Genomic DNA, 6000 nt, shown 5'->3' on the forward strand with positions numbered 1-6000 from the left:
ATGGTCCTCGCTGCTCTGCCCTGCTGGCTTTTTATCAGCACAAGGCCCAAGGGTGGGTCATCCAATTTCTGAAAGCACTGCAGGTACCTCTTCCACCTGCCTCTATCTGCAGTCCTGCTCTTAGGCTTAGCCTCATCACTCACCCATCTGTTACTGAGAGGGCTTCTGGTGAGATCAAGGTCCCCATCCTCCTGAAGGTGCTGTTCAGTCTTCAGGGAAGATGGTGGGTATGTTCCACATGTCTTTGTCTGTCCCAGATTATTTCCAATAGTGTATAGTTTCTGATTAGTTAGCTGTCTGTTTCATGTGAAGGGCCAATCTGTGTAAAAGGGTCAGCTCTTTCCTGCCTGGCACTGATGGCAGCTCTGTATAAGAGCCAACACTGGGTGGGGCCCTGAATACCACTTGCTGTGCCAATTTCTGCACTCTCTGCCCAGCTGGTTTCAATGGAACAGGGCCTGAGGAACCAGCCGGTCTTGTGGCTGAGAAAAGTTCAGAAAGGCTCCCCTTGGCCTCTCCTTTTCTTTCACTGGGATATGTGCCCAGCAGGGGGCTTCTGAGCCTGGCTGGACTAGTCCGCGGGAGGGGACTGCACCTGCATTTCCCTTCCCAGATGTTTTTACTCTGCAGGGGGGTCTACCTGGCTGCAAAGAATCTCTGGTGCTCAACTCTTGCCCGTCTATCTCCCAGCCCACCACCCTTTGAGGGAACTGCAGTCCAGAACTCTTGTGTCCTGCACAGCCCCTGGCCTGCTAGCCAAGCTGGGTGGGGCCCAGCAAACTCCTTGTTGCACAATTCTCTGAGCTCCCTGCCTGGCTGGATTCAGTGGGAACAAACTGTGCTTTCAATCTGGTCTCTTTGCAGGGTCTTTGCCCAGCCACCTTTCAGCTCCTTTTTAAAAGTCTCTACATGGTACCCACACTGCAGTACTGAGTCACTGTGTGGTTCTCTACATATACCCTTCCCCAAAAAGCAAAATGTTTTTCATGGTCACAGCTGGCTGCATCCTGCCAATGCCTCTGACAGACCCAGGTGCAGCAACCTGATTGTTTTAGGAGACCGAGTCCTTGTTTGGAACTCTCCGGGTTGGTGCTATCATTATGGACATGCTGCTCGCTGTGTGTGTGTAGCCTGCACCTCCCAGACCATGTATATCCTCCCAAGTCTCTCCCGGTTAGGGTTGGAGATCCCTGTGTGGGACTAGGGCCCCCTGCTCTGAGACAAGAGGGAACTCCAAAGCTGCAATTTATGTCTGGCCTCTCCACCACTGCAGGCACCATGCACAGGGTATTTCCCCTTCGACTTACATTTCCTCACCGGACAGTGCAAAGCATCTTCTGTACTCCTTGGCTTCAAAACTTCACATCAGCTGAGATTCCATTGATTGTGCAGGTCAGTTGTCAGAAGGTCAGCCGAAAGTTGGAGTTGGGGGCAAGAGCAAGTGGATTCAGCTTTTGCCTACTCGGCCACCATCTTGGGGTCCTGAAATGGTTGCTTTTCAACCCTGAGGTCACATTAGAATAATCTGAGGAGCTTTAAAAGAAATGATGCCTCTGTTTGCTCCCAGAATGATAAAAATGGATTTGAAGGGTGTGGATTGGACCTTAGCCCTTTATAAAAAGTCCCCCAGGGATCCTAAGGAGCAGCAGGACTGAAGAATGCTGGTGTGCACCAGCATACACACTCCAGGGCCCTTACCCTCAGGGGCAGCATCCTCACTGGAAGGAAGGGAGATCCAGGAGATTTGGTCCTGTGAAGGAAAAGAAGCAGGACACTATCTGGGTGCCTGCTGGGTGCAAGGATGCTCCCCAGCAAGGTCAAGGAGAGTTGCTAGAGGTCTGACCTCTGAGTGCAGACCTGAGTGACAACAAAAGTCAGGGGGAGAAAGAAGAGCCAGTGCCACTCCCCTGAGGTGGGAGTGAGGTTGGCCGGGCTCAGGAGATGTTTGGATTTTATTCTAAGGGCAACAGGAAGCTGACGGAGAGATGTCATCCAATTTGTACTTATAAAAGATCACTCTGGAGTAAGCAACCATGGAATGAGGCAGGTCTGTAGACAAGGATTCAGGACTAGGTGATGGATGTGGAGAGGGAAGGAAGTGGATTTTCTCTGGGGGAAGAATGAGCAGGATTTGATGATGGACAAATAGGAAGAAGCCTCTGAAGGCCAGGGGGAGCTCCTCAGGCAGAGAGAAGGCAGAGCTAAAGAGAAGGAAGCTGCAGACATGGGGGTAGGGGTAAGGAGGATGTGCAGGAAAGGAGAGCAGTGCTGGAGCCTCTGGGCAGGAGGGCAGGAGAGTCTAGCTTGTCCACAGCACAGGCTTCGATTTGTTATCCAAAAGCAGAGCATTCCCATGTAAAGTGAAATGATGTGAAGGGAAGTGCAGTTTTACTATTAACATAGATGGAAAAGTTTCTGAGTGTGCCTGGTCTCAAAATTCATTGCCTGTTCAATATCTTTATTTCTTTCATCACAGTCTAAACCAGGGGTGTCAAACTCATTTTCATCGGGGGCCACAACAGCCTCGTGGTTGCCTTCAAAGGGCCGAATGTAATTTCAACTCCTTAACAGTTAAGGAGTAGTTACATTTATACAGTCCTAAAATTATTTTGGCCCTTTGAAGGCAACCACGAGGCTGATGTGGCCCCCGGTGAAAATGAGTTTGACATCCCTGGTCTAAACACTTAATTATGATCAATTTTACACCAAGCATAACACCTGCAGGAGCTCTCTTAGGGTTTTCTGATACCTTAGGACACATCTTGCTAACGGATGCACAGAATAAATGGAGGTGAGGTGCAGATGCTCACAGATGCAGCTCAAAGCTGTGGTGCTGAGATGCTGAGTATAGCTCCCTTGGGAAGGAGGTGTGGGGGCCCCTCTTGCTGCCTGGTGTGTGGATAGGACCTCTACAGGGGCTTACTGCAAAAAAAAATTCTGACTGCAATTTTTTCTTATTTTGTAAAAGCAAAAATCCTCTTCAGAGTTCTTTCAGTTAGCAAAAGCAGGTACTAATGTAGGCCTTTTAGAAAAATGAAGTGGCGTAAAGCAAACTTTCAAAAAGTATAATCACTGAATGTCAGGAATGGCTTAGGTCCTGAGTACGTATCAATAAAATTTTTTTACCTGCAAGGAGCTCACATTTTGGTGCAGGGAGAGAGAAAATAAACATGACACAAAAGTAATGTGATGTGGAAAAAATATAAAGTGGGCTAAGGGAAATGATGAGTGAAGAGATGTTTGCAGTTTAAAATAGAATGGTAAGGAAGAACTCACTGGGAAAGTGACATTTGAGCAAAAACTTGATGAGGGAGCAAGCCATATCTGGGGAAGAGCCTAAAGTCCTGAGGCAACAGTCAACAATAAAAACAAAGAAGAAGACGACTAGGAGTTGTCACAAGGAAAGAAAAAGAGCTTTCTTCCCATCCTGTTAGCACATCCTAGGTTGCCGTTCCTTGGAAACAGTTCTGAGCACAGCACACTGCAGTCCCACCTCCTGCTGAGGAAGGCTTCTCAGTGCCCAACTGTCAAGTGTCAAGGGCATGCTGAGAATGACTGTGACTGCGGGAGTGGTGCTGAAAGTTTCTGGGGAACTGACTTCCTGCCCATTTGAAGGCCCGTAGTGTGGACACCTCGGTGCCAGAGCCCAGGAAAATGTGAAATTTGCCAGGCTTGTCCTTGATAGAGACCTTCTTCCGTTCTTCTCAGTCTTCGGTGCTCCTGGGGTGGGGAGGCAGCCACTCACTTCTCCTCCCTCCCCTCCCTGCCTGAGACTGACGGAGTTGGCTTGCACAAGGCAATCTGTGTTTGTCTCTTTATAGGGCAATAATGATGTCAACAGGAAGTACGAAAATCGGACAATGATGCCCTCTCTGGCCCACCCATGAGCAGGGCAGTCAGGCACAGGGGAAGCTTGGGTTTGGGAACAGGAGGTTGTGTGTCTTTGGGCAAGTTGTCTAACCTGTCTAGTCCCTATCCCCTCGTGGGTGAAGGGGCTTCCTTGTACTCCCCGCAGGGTGCCGGCCCTCACACAAACAGCACAACTCCCAACGCACAGCAGGTGCTCAGTCAGTACTGTTACGCCTGCGATGGTGTTCATTTCCTTAGGGCCCCACCTGGTCTGTGCCCTGTTCTTCTAAGCCATGCAGCCCAAACGCATGACCCCAGTTTACCACGTGCCACGCAAGGCCCTTCGTTCTCTTCTCATGGTGACCCCATCATTTAATCCTTAAGACAGGCCTGTCACCCATGCTACAAATAAGGAAACTGAGGCATGATTCACTAACATGCTGGAAATCACACACCTGTAAGTGCTGGAGACAGGATCAAACCCAGGCAATCTGGTCCCAGGCCTCTGCTCATATACACTCTGTTCTGCTGCTCAGCAAGGAATGGAAGTGGAAACAAAAAGGGGTTGGGATAGAAGCCGAGAGGGTGGGCAGCCACCCTATAGGAAGTATGCGTGGCCCATCCTCCACTGAGCCTCTAGTCCCTCCCAGGATGCTCTCCTTGACAGTCTGCAAAACGCCAGCCTTCCCCTGACACAGAACCTGGCCTACAGGATCCTGTGCTGTGACTGTAATATACAAATACACATGAACTACAGAAATCCTGTGGAGAAAAAGGGACGGCATGGCCACTCTCTAAGTGAGAGAGGGTGAGAGGGCTAGAGAGAGCCCAAGAGAGAGAGCCGACCCCCGCCTGGACAGGCTTTTATTGCTTTTCTGGGCACATTACATGTAGGATGGTCCTCATTTACTATGCACAGGTTCACCACAGGTGATTACCTTTTGAGGACAACAAAGGACAGAATAATGCTAATTACTTCAAAGAGAAGGATGTTACAGCTCAAGGGGGAAGTTGCTCACACTCCATACTTGGGTGGTTTAGCACAGACTTTAGGAAGATGAAGATACTCAGTAAACATTTGCTGCCTCAATTCAGGGTGAGGGAGTTTTAGCAAGAACAAGTCTCATAGCAGCCTCGGTACAATGCAGGCCTGATTTCCCACTGGAGAACCTATCCATGGATGTGGGCCCTGCCCGCCAATCTCGCTCCCCACTGGCTTTTCCGAGTGGGGGCTGAGCAACATTTCCCACGCTTGGAACAGTTCCCCACATTCCCCCATGCATGCAACAGAAGTGACTCATCCAGGACCCCAGAGATGACATGGAGACAGAGATGGGGACACAAAATGGCAGAGAGACAGAAAGAGAGAGGTAGGTGGCTTGGTAAGGGAAGAGCCATTGTTCCTACCCCCTCACCTGACAGTGGACATTGTTGCCAGGCTGTGTGGTGTCTACAGCCTGGCACCCTTCCTGCTTAGCCTGCCCAGGGGCCACCCTTGTGGGCAAAGGCAGCACTGTCAGCAGGGGGTCATCCCATCACCAAAGCCAGGACACCAGCCAGCAGGTGTGATTTGCCTTCTGGAGCCCCTGGCAGGCTGGTGAGTGGCAGAACACAGTTGTCAAAAAGTACGAGGAGGTGCGACATCCTAAATGGGTCGCTAGAATTTCTGACTTTAATTCTGACAAAAAATGCCACATTTGCATCGTTTTGAGATAGGTACTCTTAGCTATTTTAGGGGAAAGAAAGAAGAAAAAAAAACACCTTTCTTCTGCACTTACTTTTATGCATAGGGGAATTTTAATAACCAAGCTATTTCAAGAGGGCCCAGAATGCTAGGGCAAACCAGCACGGCTTTCATTTTGCAGAACTAGCAACAAAATAACAAATGAGGAGGTTGAACAAGGCTTAAACTACTGTGGCCAGAGCCACCTTCTCACCAGCATCAGGATGTCCCCTCACGTTGCATTTCATGGGAACAACACTCTCTGACAGTACACATTCACTGTCACCTTGAGGATTTAGTCCCCGAGTCTCAGTTTATGTGTCCCTAAAAGTCATGACAAGGATCAAATGAGATATGTATAATAGCCCAGTGAAAACTGTAGAGGTTAACATACAAGGGTGGTAATATTATTTTTCTTCTCCACTTGT

Source organism: Desmodus rotundus, chromosome 9 (assembly GCF_022682495.2).
Source record: "Desmodus rotundus isolate HL8 chromosome 9, HLdesRot8A.1, whole genome shotgun sequence".
Lineage (NCBI taxonomy): Eukaryota > Metazoa > Chordata > Mammalia > Chiroptera > Phyllostomidae > Desmodus > Desmodus rotundus.